The following is a 13,171-nucleotide window of genomic DNA, read 5'->3' as shown; positions in this document are numbered from 1 at the left end:
AGTGAGATTGAACCTACTGAGGGCTTTTGAAAACTCAAAGCCCACCCCCAGTGACACACCTCCTCCAACAAGGCCACACCTCCTAATCTGACTGGGAACCCAACATTCAAATAAATGAGCCTGTGGGGGCTGTTCTCATTCAGACCACAAGCTGGCAGACAGTACTTTCGGCATGGATTCTCCCTCCTGCCCTTGACATTCTGGATCACCCTGGTGACTTAGCTCAAGAACCAGTATTTCCACTTGACGGTGAATCTTGGAATCAATGTAATTAATTAAGTTAAATAAATGTTAAAGAAGGAGAAGGCTATCTATCCTCAGCTACAAGAGGGACCATATGTTCTCAAAACAAGATTTTCCGTTTCTGAGGTGCCATGTTATTAGACTGGTGCACCCAGGTCATCAGGAGTCCTTCCTACCTCAAGATCCTCACTTCATCACATCTGAGAAGTCCCTTTTGTTAAAGTGGTCCATGCCTGGGTTCCAGGGATTAAGTGGGGAGAAGCACTCTGCTTCCACAGGGAAGGAACTCTTCCTAGGTTATACAGCCCCAAGTGTGAGAACTGGGGAGGCTCAACCTGTGTGAGGGCAATGGGATACCATTGAAGAATTCTGCTCACAGACTACTTGAACTGCATGGTTCCGTACGGAGATCCAGTGAGGCTTCACAAGTGCGTTGGAAGTGTGGAGTGGTGGTATGTCTCTAGGAAGCTAACCTGTGCTGGAGATGTTTGTATGTGATGGCAGCTCCTTATACATACACAGCACAATGGTGACTAGCATGACAAGCAGGTCTCCAGCACAAGGACGAAGCAGGCCTGCCAAGGAAATGCAGTGCTGTGTCCTTACCCACCTTGCCATCCCAGGCTGTCACTCTGAAACCTCTGCATATCCCAGGAGCCCAGGTAAAGATCTGGGAGTTTGGCTTAGTTAAAGTACTTGCTTGCCTCCCATGCGCCAGGTCCTGGATTTGATTGCAAGTGCTGATTGTACAAACTGTGTGCCACACACACCTAGCACTTGTCTGTTATCCCAGCCAGCACTCAGGAGGCAGAGACAGAAGAATCAAAGTTCAAGGCCAGCCTGGGCTACATGAGACCCTGTCTCAAAAGGAGAGGGGGAGCAGGTGAGATAGCTCAGTGGATAAAGATGCCGGCTACTACACCTGACAGTGTGAGTTTGATCCCACAGGATGGAAGGAGAGAACTGACTCCTTTAAGCTCATCCTCTGACCTGCACATTGGCACACAGAGTATAAATAAAATATAATTTTTTTGAGAAAGCATTTTTTAAAAAGCAGCAGACCCTCAGCCTCCCCTCTTCTTCTTTTTTTTTTCTTTTTCTTTTTTTTTTTTTTTTTTTTTTGTTTTTTCGAGACAAGGTTTCTTTGTGTAGCCCTGGCTGTCCTAGAACTCACTCTGTAGACCAGGCTGGCCTCGAACTCAGAAATCCGCCTGCCTCTGCCTCCCAAGTGCTGGGATTAAAGGCGTGCGCCACCACTGCCCAGCCGCCTCTCCTCTTCTAACCTGTGTCCACTCACTCTCCCCTGTGACTTTAAGATTTGAAAGTTCAAGACCTGGGTATGGTGATGTTGCATGCTGTAATTGCAAGCCGTAATCCCAGCACCCCAGAGGTAATGCCAAGAAGATCAGAGGTTGAAGACCATCCTCAGCTATATAGCTAGTTTGAGGCCAGCCTGGGCTACATAAGCCCCTGCCTCAAAAAAAAAAAAAAAATGGAAAGAAGGAAATGGAAGGAAGGAAGGGAGAGAGGGAGGGAGGGAAGGAGGAAGAAGAGGAGGGAGGGAGGGGACAGGGAGGGAGGGAGAACCTGGAGCATATTCCTGGTGAATGAGATTCATGGATAGAGATTGGGGTGATATGGCATCCTTTAATAAATGCTTAGGGGAGAAACTGCTGGCAGGATTCCTGTAGCCAGGCTCCCAAGTTCATCCTGTAGATGTTTATTGAATACTTTGTATGTCATCTAAGCAAGGACCAAGAGGCTATAGGGTCTTCCACATTAATCCCGGGTCTGGAAAGCCAGCAGCAAAGTAAAGCAGGGGGTAATCAGAACACAGATAAGTAGTCTGTCTCCAACAAGGACACATATTCTACACCATGCCATCCCTCTGAAGAGGCGGCGTAGTCCCCACCCTACCAGCAGGGTGGCAGCTGGCCCCAGACATACCTTTAGCATACATAGGTTCAGAGGGGCCTTGGGCAAACCACAGGAAAAGGCATAGATTTCTCTTGATCAGAGTTTTGCAGACTCAGCACTGACATTTATGCTGGGTGACTGTTAGCTGTGATCAGCTGATCTATGCACGGAGGAATATCCCTGAGTACCACTCACAAAATGTGCCTCCACAGCTATGACAACCAAAATTATCTATGGACATTGTTAAATGACCCTGGAAGGCAATATCATTCCCAGTCAACACGGAATCAAGTGAGTCAAGTCATTACAGGATAGGAGTAAGACTTTGGATAAATAAATCTAGAGAGTAAAACATTATTTTATTTTATATGTGTTTTTGTACTTATGTGCCTGGTACCTGTGACAGCCAGAAGAGGGAGTCAGATCTTTTGGAACTGGAGTTACAGATGGTTGTGAGCCACCGTGTTGGTGCTGGAAATCAAACTCTGGTCCTCTGGAAGAGCAGCCACTGCTCTTTACCACTGAGCCAGTATACTGGCTGTTTTTGTGTGTCCACTCGACACAAGCTAGAGTCACCAGAGAGGAAGGAATCTCAATTGAGGAAATGGCCCTATGAGACAATGGGGGAGGGCCCAACCCATTTTGTGGGTGGGTTCATCCCTAGGCTGATGGTCCTGGGTTCTATAAGAAAGCAAGCTGAGCAAGCCATGGGGAGCAAGCCAGTAAGCAGAACTCTTCTACAGCCTCTGCATCAGCTCCTGCCTCCAGGTTCCAGCCCTGTTTGACTTCCTCCAGTGATGAACAACAATGAGGAAGTATGAACTGAATAAACCCTTTCTTCCCCAACTTGCTTTTTGGTCATGATGTTTTGTCAGCAATAAAAACCCTAAGAAAGGCAGCTCTCCAGGCCCCAAGACTGTGATCTTTGAGCATTAAACTTGGGTCTCAGTGTTCCTGCCTGTAAAATGGGATAGCAAACCTGGGTCTGGTGGTACTCATCTTTTATTCCAGCTACTCAGGAGGCAGAGGCAGAAGAAGCTGACAATCAAGGCCTGAGTAGCTTATAGACACCCCCATTTCAGAATAAAAATTAAGAACAAAGGGCTGAGGAACACTTGCTGTGCCTGCAGGGGACCCAGATTTGGCTCTCAGATAACTTGGCAGCTCACGGTCATCCTTAACACTAGTGTCTGGGGAACCAGTACCTCTTCTGGCTTCTAACCGGCACCAGGTATGCATGAAGTACACATATATACATGCAGGTAAATCATGTAGACACATACAATTATAATAAATAAATGTTTAAACGTTTAAAACAGAGGGCTGTAGATACAACTCAATGATAGAACATCTTCCTAGCATGTTTAAGCCCCACTGTCACAAAACATGGAGATACTGTTTAGTCCCAGCACTCTGAAGGCAGAGACTGGTGGATCTCCGTAGGTTTGAGCCAGCCTGGTCTACACAGAGCAGTGGTTCTCAGCATTCCTAATGCTGGACCCTTCAATACAGTAGCTCTTCAGGTTGTGGTGATTCCCCCAACCATAGCATTATTTCCTTGCTACTTCCTAACTGTAATTTTGCTTCTCTTATGAATCGTAATGTAAGTATCTGATGTGCAGAAGAGCTGATACGCAACCCTGTAAAAAGGTCAGTCAACTGCCAAGGGATCTTGGTCCCTGCGCCCCAAACACGGCGTCTCTTGATATCATGTAGCCTAGGCTGGTCTCGAACTTGTAATCCTCCTGCCTCTATCTCACAAGTGCTGAGATTACATTCTTGGGCTACCACGCTCAGCTTATGCAGTGTGGGGAATTTAAGTCAGGGACTGGTGCCATCGGACCTGCATCCCAGCCCCTCAGCCCCTCCAACCAGCCTTGAATTAGATGAAATCCTTCTGTCACAGCTTCCCAAGTGGTAAATTAAAGCTGTGGGCCACTACATGCAGTTCTCTGCTTGCTTGTTTGCTTCTTTCCTTTTTTCTCTTCCTTCTTCCTTCCCTTCCTTTGATAGGGTTTGCTGTTCTATCCAGACTGCCTTGAACTCCTGGGCCCAAGCATTGTACCTGGACCATAAGCATGTGTCATTACAGTCCCAAATTCTTGCGCAATATCCTCCCAGTCCTTGAGGGTTATCCAGCCTTCAAAAATACTGAAAGTCTGGGCTGGAGCAGTGGCTCAGCAGTTAAGAGCACTTGCTGTTCTCACAGAGGACCTGAGATAGGTTCCCAGCACCCACATGGCTGCTCATAACCATCTGGAACTCTCATTTCAGGGGATCCAATGCCCTCTTCTGACCTCCTTGGGCACCAGGAACATACATGGTACATGTTACATACATGTAACATACATGGTACAGATATGCATACAAGCAGAGCACTCATGCATAAGAGAGTAAATACATCTTTTTTAAAAAAATAATAATACTGAAAGCCAGGAGCAGAAGCCATGGCAGACACTTTTAATCTCAGCACTCGGAAAGGCAGAGACAATTGGACCTCTGTGAGCTCAAGGGCAGGCAGCCTGGTCTACAAATTGAGTCTTGGACAGCCAGGGCTATTTTCAATGAGAAACCCTGTCTTTAGAAAAATAGTGAAGGCCGGGCAGTGGTGGCGCACGCCTTTAATCCCAGCACTTGGGAGGCAGAGGCAGGCGGATTTCTGAGTTCGAGGCCAGCCTGGTCTACAGAGTGAGTTCCAGGTCAGCCAGGACTACACAGAGAAACCCTGTCTCAAAAAACAAACAAAAAAAAAAAAGAAAGAAAGAAAGAAAGAAAGAAAGAAAGAAAGAAAGAGAAAAGAAAAAAGAAAAACAGTGAAGGCAGAAGAGGCAGGCAAATCTCTGTGAGCCTGGTCTACAGAGTGAGTTCCAGGACAGACAGAGCTACACAGAGAAACCCTGTCTCAAACTACTGTAAGTCCTTGGGGATCCCAGTATAGTCTTCATAGGCTTCTGAATATCTAGTAAGAGCTGCGGTGCCAGAGTTACAGGTGTAGCCCAGTTAGTAGAGCCTACCATGCCTGAAACTGAGTAGCACATAAACGGAGTTTAGTCATACACACTTGTAATCCCAGCACTCGGGAAACAGAAGCAGGAGTTCAAGGTCCTTCTCAGTACAGAGAGAGTTAGAGGCTAGCCTGAGACTCATAAGATGCCAACTCAACAAGTAAAAGAAAGTCATCCTTCCCAGGATAGTGATAAGTATCTCCACTTGCTTCTCAGGAGACCAGGGTTCAACTCCTGATGGCATCCTTTGGGGCTAAAGAGGTGGTGTAGCCGCCCGCAGCCACAAGTCAACTGGATTCACCTGAAAGGGGGGCTGGGAATGAAGGGGGAAGGAGGGCGAGAAGAGATGAGGCCAAGACAAAGTTCTCTGATCAAGGCCCAAAGCTTTAATGTTCGGCTCTCAATTTAAAGGGGAAGACCCAACCCACAACCCCTCCTGGTTCCAGATGGGTGGGATAATCCATAGTCCATTCCAGATCACGGCCGGAGATGTCTCAGGGCAAGCCCAGGGGCAGTTCTGCTGTGTTCCGGGCAGCCAAGGTGGGTAACTCCACCTAGATCACTTGACCTTGCTGTGGCAACCAAGGTCTCTTCAGTCCTGCTCATGGTGGGGGGGAAGGTACAGTTTCCCCTGTTTTAGTTAACTTAAAAAGAAAAGAGAGAGGTGAAACAGGATTAGGGTCGTCGTCGTGATATCTGGCTACTTCCTGCTGACATTGGGGGCGTCGTATCTCTAGGGGGAACCTAGAAGAATGGGTATGGAGGATGCAGGAGAGTCGGCTGTGTCCTGCTGTCCAGGGTTTATGGAGCCCATCTGAGGATAGGTCAGGAGGAACAGGTCCAGTAGAAGCAGCTGTGTGGGTTACACGACTTCATCCCATCTGAGGTACTGAGTAGCCGGGCTTGTTGGGAGAGATCTTTGTGTGAAGGCAACTTATCTGCTTGAGACACAAGGTTCAAACGTTAACAGCAATATGATTATCCAAGCCGAGTAGGAAATAAGGTTGAAAATGGAACTGTTTTAGTATCTAATCCAACTGCTGACTGACAGGGATCAGATACAAAGTCTATGACTACTCAGGCTGGTAGATTTCAACAAAAGCTGTCTGTTTACAATAATTTATAGCCCTCTGTTTCAGTGTTTTTCCATGGAGACCTAAGACTTAGAGCAGGCAAGTAAGCCAGGCCTATTGCTGAATTTTAGGCTTATAGCTGATTTTAGGCCTTCAAAGTTAAGCAGGGCTGTCCCTGAAGTCTCCTCTCTTTTCCAAGTATAGAAGGACCGTGGCAATTCTCATCTTACCCAGGCGGGGATAGAGGCCTGACCTCCAGTAATTAAAGGGAACCTTGTAATGGCTCCAGTCCTCCTGTCGTTGTCCAGTAAGGCCTGAAGGTCATACCCGTCCTGATGTCTTTTTCCTGGAGAGGGGATACTTTTGACATCAACCCCTATGCAGTCAGGCTTGTCCCTCAGGGAACCCAGAAACATATTTTTAACTTTTATTTATATTCCCTTGCAGTGCTTAGCCTCGCAGCCTTAGCAAGAATTCAGATTGCCAGACAGAGGGGGTTCTGGGTGGTCCCTCTCTGCTTGGTCTAGGGGCGGAAGTCCCCTCTTTTAGGTTGGATGGAGATGAGACTTGGGAACACCCTGGATAGAGTAACAACCTTATCTAGAGTCTTCGGTCCTCCATGGCTAACACATGATAATGTGTCTGACTAAATTTTGTCATCAGATTCTTCATTATCAGAATCATAATTATTAGGCTCAAGATCTGTGTCTACTTGACGGACCAATCTTTCAGGCAGCCATCGGGCTCCATTTTCTTTTTCTGAAAAAATACAGACTGATCCACGACCCCAAATTAAGACAGGGTCAGGACCATTCCAAGAATTAGTTAGGGGGTCTCTCCATTAGACCCTGGAAGTGACTGGATGCCAGTGGCAATCTGCTGCAGACTGACCTTTAACATCAGTTTGCAGAAAATTTAAGACAAATAACACAAAAGCAAGATGTGCTTTTGGTGACCTTGGAGGGTATAATTCTCCCCCCCTTTTAGTTTAAAAAGCCAACCTTTTAGAGTTTTTGTAAAATCAGGGAAGAAGCACCAATAGCTGTTTTTCCCACACTCAGAGAGTTATAAAGATATTAAAGTCTCATAACCTCTCTTTCACAATTTTGAGGATAATAAGGAATCTTGGTAATAAAGTTGTCAACAAAATCTCTCAAATGTTTGACTGTAGTCAAATAACTGCAATAGCCAGTTCCATTACCTATCTTAGTCTGGTATGGAACACCAAGCACAGGGAAATAATATAGGTAATAACTATATTTTTAGTTGCTTCTCTTGTTAAATTAGTTGCAACTAAAAGGTCTAAAAAGTGTCAAGTCACATGTACATATTTTAATTTTTAAAAATCAAAATGAGTAACATCTATTTGCCAAAATTGATTACATAAGTCCTCAAGGTTTAACACCAATATGAAAAAATTGATAATACTGAAAACAAGTTTTTGCAATTTAACTTGCACATTTTTTAGAAATGCCAAATTATTGTATCAAGATGCTGTAAAGAATAAGATAGTATGGCCAACTATTTGTGAGGCCTATAATCTGTCTAGTATACAAATCTGCTCTGGCATTGCCCTGGGGTTCAGGCAATCCAATGAGCTTTTAAATGTTTTATAAAGTTCAGAGACAGTACACGTTTTAAAAATTAAGCTGTATTTTTATAAATAACTATAAAATTTGAGAATTAGCAATATCTAAAAAAGGAACAATTTTAAGCAATTATAAATTATGAGCCATTTACTGGCTATAAGTATATAAATTGAAAGCTTGATTTTCTAGCATTTTAAACAGTGGCTACAACACATAATTTAATTATTTGTGCTCAAGTAGAGAAAACTCAAGAAAATAAATACGTGATCTAAATATGTGATCTAATTACATATACTGCCTTCTCAATAGATGAGGCATCTGTAAATACAGTAAATGTCTTTTCTATGAGCTGCATGCGTAGTAAATTTCAGGAAATATAAAAGCATGCAGAGAAAAACTGTAACAACTTATCTTTTGGATAGTGATCACCAAATTTGCTTAAAATGTTTGCCACATAATAGGCCAAATATCATTTTTCAATAACCAATTTAATTGCTATTTGGAATAAGGAATAAACATTTTATTGAAAATGTTTTTAGGATTCTATCTTACAATCTTTTATTAACACAAACTTTCCTTGTAGATGAAGAAGGATGAATCTACATAAATGGTTTCTTTTGCCAAAGGGCTGCTGTGGGCATGAGTAATAATAACACAAACAGCCAACAATTTTTCATAGTCTATATAATGTCTGTTGATAACTAACAGCTTACTCTACTTTCTGCAAAGCTATTTTTCCTTTAGTTAATTGTCAAGGGGAATTAGGACTTGTATCTCCCTTGAGAATATCAAGCAGAGGTTCAAATACTCTCATGGTAAGCTTAAGATGAGGTTTTAGCCAAATAATATCTCTTAACAAATTTTGAAAATCATTAAATGCAAATGAAATTAAAAGCAAACCTTTCCAATAATGTGAGAACCTTGGATTCTCAATTAAGACCAAACTTACTGAATGCAAACCTAACACCTTTACCAGAAATGTAAAGGAATGGTATAAAAACAATCTTCTAGATCTATAATAATTATATACATATTTACTGAAATGGCAGCTGGAGTAGGCAAGTCAGGCTGTAATGCCCCATTAGTTTTATAAATCTTAAGTTTAAACTTTGTTTTGGATTAATTCAATAACCAATCTTTTTTAGCTGAGTGAGAGTATCAGATGAATGCCAAGCTGAAGGCAATCTTCTAATTGTTACTACAGAACTTAAGATTAGGTCTCTTGCTAGTGATAGACTGAACCCAATATATATTAGAGGAACCAAAGCCATCTTGTCCTTTCTCTTTCTTAACAATTTGGAAGGAACTAGATGCAAAGGAACAAAAAAACAAGTTGAACAATTCTTTTTCCAGCAGGTAGTTACAATGCCATGGGCGGAGCAGCCATTATTTAAATTTCTCCAGCATAATCATTACAACTCTTGGCCCTGAAGCTGACCCTTCCAAGGAACAAACAAGGCAATAAACAAATTCCAGAAAACACCCTTCAAGGGGCTGGTCAGGATGACCAAGGCAAAAAGAGTATTTGTCACACAGACTTCTGCTGCACCCATTATATCAACTTAATTCAAATGTAAATGTTTTTAATCTTGGCCTATATCCTGAGGCCTGGCCCAGAGATTATCTTTCCTGCACCAAGGACAAATTTCTGTCTTGTGACAGGATTATTTGCTGGTGCGTGTTTTTGAGAGTCATTTTAAAAATGACTTGAATCTCCACATTTTAGAAACATCTTTTATCTTTACGGTTCTGTGCAAGCATTGCTTGTACAGTGGTCCCTTGTAAGGCAGACAGACCCTGATGGTAAGAGGGCCCAATTTTAGCGCAAAGACGAAGTCTCCAAGTAAGTCTGTCTTTGCTTTGTGCAACAGGCTGCACTAGCATTCTCATAAGCCAAATGAGTAACAAAAGGAATTCCTGTTTGAGGATCTCCAAAAATTCTACCAGCTGCTTTCAGCAGCCTGTCTATGAATTTCTGGAGTGGTTCCTCAGAACCCTGTTTAATACTGAATAAATTTCCACTAAGGTCCCCTTTAGTAGGTAGTTGATTTTAAGCACAGCAGGCAACCATTGCAATCTATGTATACACTCCTGCAGGCAGTTTAACCTGATTAGCATTACCTTCATATTAACCTTCTCCTAGAAGCATGTTAAGATCCCAATCTGCATTGCCTACCTGGGCAATCATCATGGTGGTTTTCTTACTGGTATCACGCCATTTTGAGCTCCAAAGCAAGTAATCTCCTCCTAACAAAGTAGCCTTACATATAGTTTTCCAATATTTGGGCATTAAATTTGCTTCTACCACAGTATCCAATAAAGCTTGTGTGAAGGGGTCATTAGACCCATATTGTGCCACAATTGTTTTTTAACTCTTTTAACTCTACCTGCTCTAGCCTTTCTTCTATAAACATAACTGAGTCAAAAAATTTTCAAGCTCACAATTCCTGTCAGCTGCAGCCAAAGGAATGTTGGCAATTAACCACATTTTTAAGCTTCCTTTGCAATATTAGCATAACCATAATTTTTTGAAACAAAACCAATTTTTAACAATGTAAGCAATCTATTTTCTCTAAAATCAACACCAAGTGGATTACTTTTATGTTACAAAGTTTGGCTACCAGTTCTTATATATGAATGCACGGTAGTGCAGCCTTTAATATCTCACTAAATAGACATTGCTTTTATATCTTTTATACATCTGGTCTTTGAATGACTAACCCTGTGTTACCAGTTTTAAGCCAACTTTTTGTTACCAAAGTTGTAAATTTTTAATCAAACCCAATAACTTATAGGCCAATAATTTATAACCAAGACATGAACATATTTGTACCTTAAAACCAATTACAAACAAAAATGAAGTAACGCATCTTATATATTTAAACCAAACAAAATTTCTCGCTTTTTCTAGCCACAATTCTAAAATAAAAGCACTTTATCACAGAGATTCTTCCAGGACAAACAACTCTTAACTTCCTTATTTAATCCAAGAAACCTGCCTGTCCCTTAAAAAGCAGCCTTTCCAGCTCAGCTCAGCTCCCAAACTTTTAGCTACAGGTGTTAAGCAAACTTAGCTGCTGCTCTGCATATTAAAACTGCCTTTGAAAACCAAGTTAAACTAGACCAAGTGTTGAATCAAGCGATTTTAACGATCTTTTAAACATTAAACATAGAACATAAAACATAGACGACCAATCATTCATACAACGAGGCATGTGGACAGAAAACACAATGAGACACACGTGGACATTGGTGCACCAAGGACAAGACAATAAACAAAGAAAGCAGAACTAAGGATTTCTCTTACTTTCTCTTAGTCTAAAACGTCTCCTGAATTTTCTCTTGTTCCTAGGAGAGCTCTGAAACAGCCTTTCCATTCTTTTTGCTGGCATAACCCAGAGAGAGAACAACTGCTTTTCAAAACCCGTTCTCTCTCTGAAGTTTAATATCTAACACTTTATCCCTTTCTTTAGGAGATGGCTGTGGCTGCTTTTTTAGTTTTCCAATTTCTTCTAACCCTGCTCTTTCTCGTCTGAGGCAGCTCTTGAAGGCTGCGGGCATCTGCCGGTCTCCTATCCCGAGTTCACTGTCACCCCTAGGCAAAGTAGGCATCAGGTCAACACCTATTTGACCTAGACCTATACCGTATCCCTCACAACGCACTTCCTGCAAACATGGCCTCCCAAACTTACCTAGCGCTAGATTCAATATTGTTTGCTACTTCCTAAGTGCGCGGGATACATTCTTTTATTACCTTTTTCCCGTGGGGACCCACCTAAGACAGTGTTTCCTCAGCTGGTCCCCGTTTTCAAGTCCCACGATGGCGCGCCAATCTGTAGCCGCCCGCGGCCACAAGTCAACTGGATTCACCTGAAAGGGGGGCTGGGAATGAAGGGGGAAGGAGGGCGAGAAGAGATGAGGCCAAGACAAAGTTCTCTGATCAAGGCCCAAAGCTTTAATGTTCGGCTCTCAATTTAAAGGGGAAGACCCAACCCACAACCCCTCCTGGTTCCAGATGGGTGGGATAATCCATAGTCCATTCCAGGTCACGGCCGGAGATGTCTCAGGGCAAGCCCAGGGGCAGTTCTGCTGTGTTCCGGGCAGCCAAGGTGGGTAACTCCACCTAGATCACTTGACCTTGCTGTGGCAACCAAGGTCTCTTCAGTCCTGCTCATGGTGGGGGGGAAGGTACAAGGTGGCTCAGATGAAGAGCACTTGCTACTCTTACAGAGGACCTAAGCATGATTCTCAGCATCCATGTATTAGCTCACAGCCATCAGTAACTTCAGTTCCTGGGAATCCAATCCCCTTCTCTGATTTCCACCAGCACAAGGCATGGAAGTGGTACACAGACATACATGCGGGTGTAACACTCATAAAAATAAAAATAAAATAAAAAAATTTAAAAAAGAAAGAAAAGAACAGCTTGTCAGGCGAGGTAGCATACACTTTTAATCCCAGCACTCGGTGGCAGAGGCAGGCAGATCTCAAAGTTCAAGGCCAGCCTAGTCTACAGAATGATTTCAGGACAGCCAGGGCTACACAGTGAAATCCTGTCTCGACAAAACAACAACAAAAACCAACCAATCAAACAAAAGAAGTTTAAAAAAATAAAGAACGGCTTGGTTGGGGCTCTTAGGCCCCGGATAAATTCTGGTTGGACTGTACAAAGCTGTGTTGATATGGCCACGTTACCACATGAACTCCTCAGAGACATAGCTGTGAAACAGATTGAACATTGGTCCCCAAAGCCAGAACCAAAAGCTTTGCCATTGCTCCATGGCAAACTCTCTCTGTGGCCTGGGCCTGGGTTTCTGATTCCCTGTTGGTTCAGTCATAGGCGCTGGCTGCTTTTCCTACTTGCCCAGGTACTGTTGACTTGGGATCTTCATCCCATAGGGCAATACACTTCAGACATCTTTGTCTGTCTTTATGTGCTATCCAGGGAGAGCAGACCCACAGTGGCCCTGGGACCCAGCTGTACAAAGAACAGTTGCCAGGAGTTGGGAGTCAGGTAGTGGGGGAGCACCAGGGAGGCAAGAGGCAGACAGGCAGATCTCTGTGAGTAGGAGGCCAGCCTCAACTACAGAGCAAGTTTAAGGACAGCCAGGGCTGCTACAGAGAAATCCTGTTTCTAGGGGGAAAAAAGTTACTACATACTCTCAGAGTGCCAAGCTATTGTCACACTGTGTGACCCAGTGTGGTGGTTTGAATAGGAATGGCCTTCATAGATTGATGTGTATTGAAGTGTTTGAGTGCTCAGCCATAGGGAGTGGCACTGTTAGGATATGTGCCACTGTAGAGGCGGTCATATATGCTCAACGTATGCCAGCGTGGCACATGG

Source organism: Arvicanthis niloticus, chromosome 5 (assembly GCF_011762505.2).
Source record: "Arvicanthis niloticus isolate mArvNil1 chromosome 5, mArvNil1.pat.X, whole genome shotgun sequence".
Lineage (NCBI taxonomy): Eukaryota > Metazoa > Chordata > Mammalia > Rodentia > Muridae > Arvicanthis > Arvicanthis niloticus.
This window is presented reverse-complemented; position numbering follows the sequence as displayed.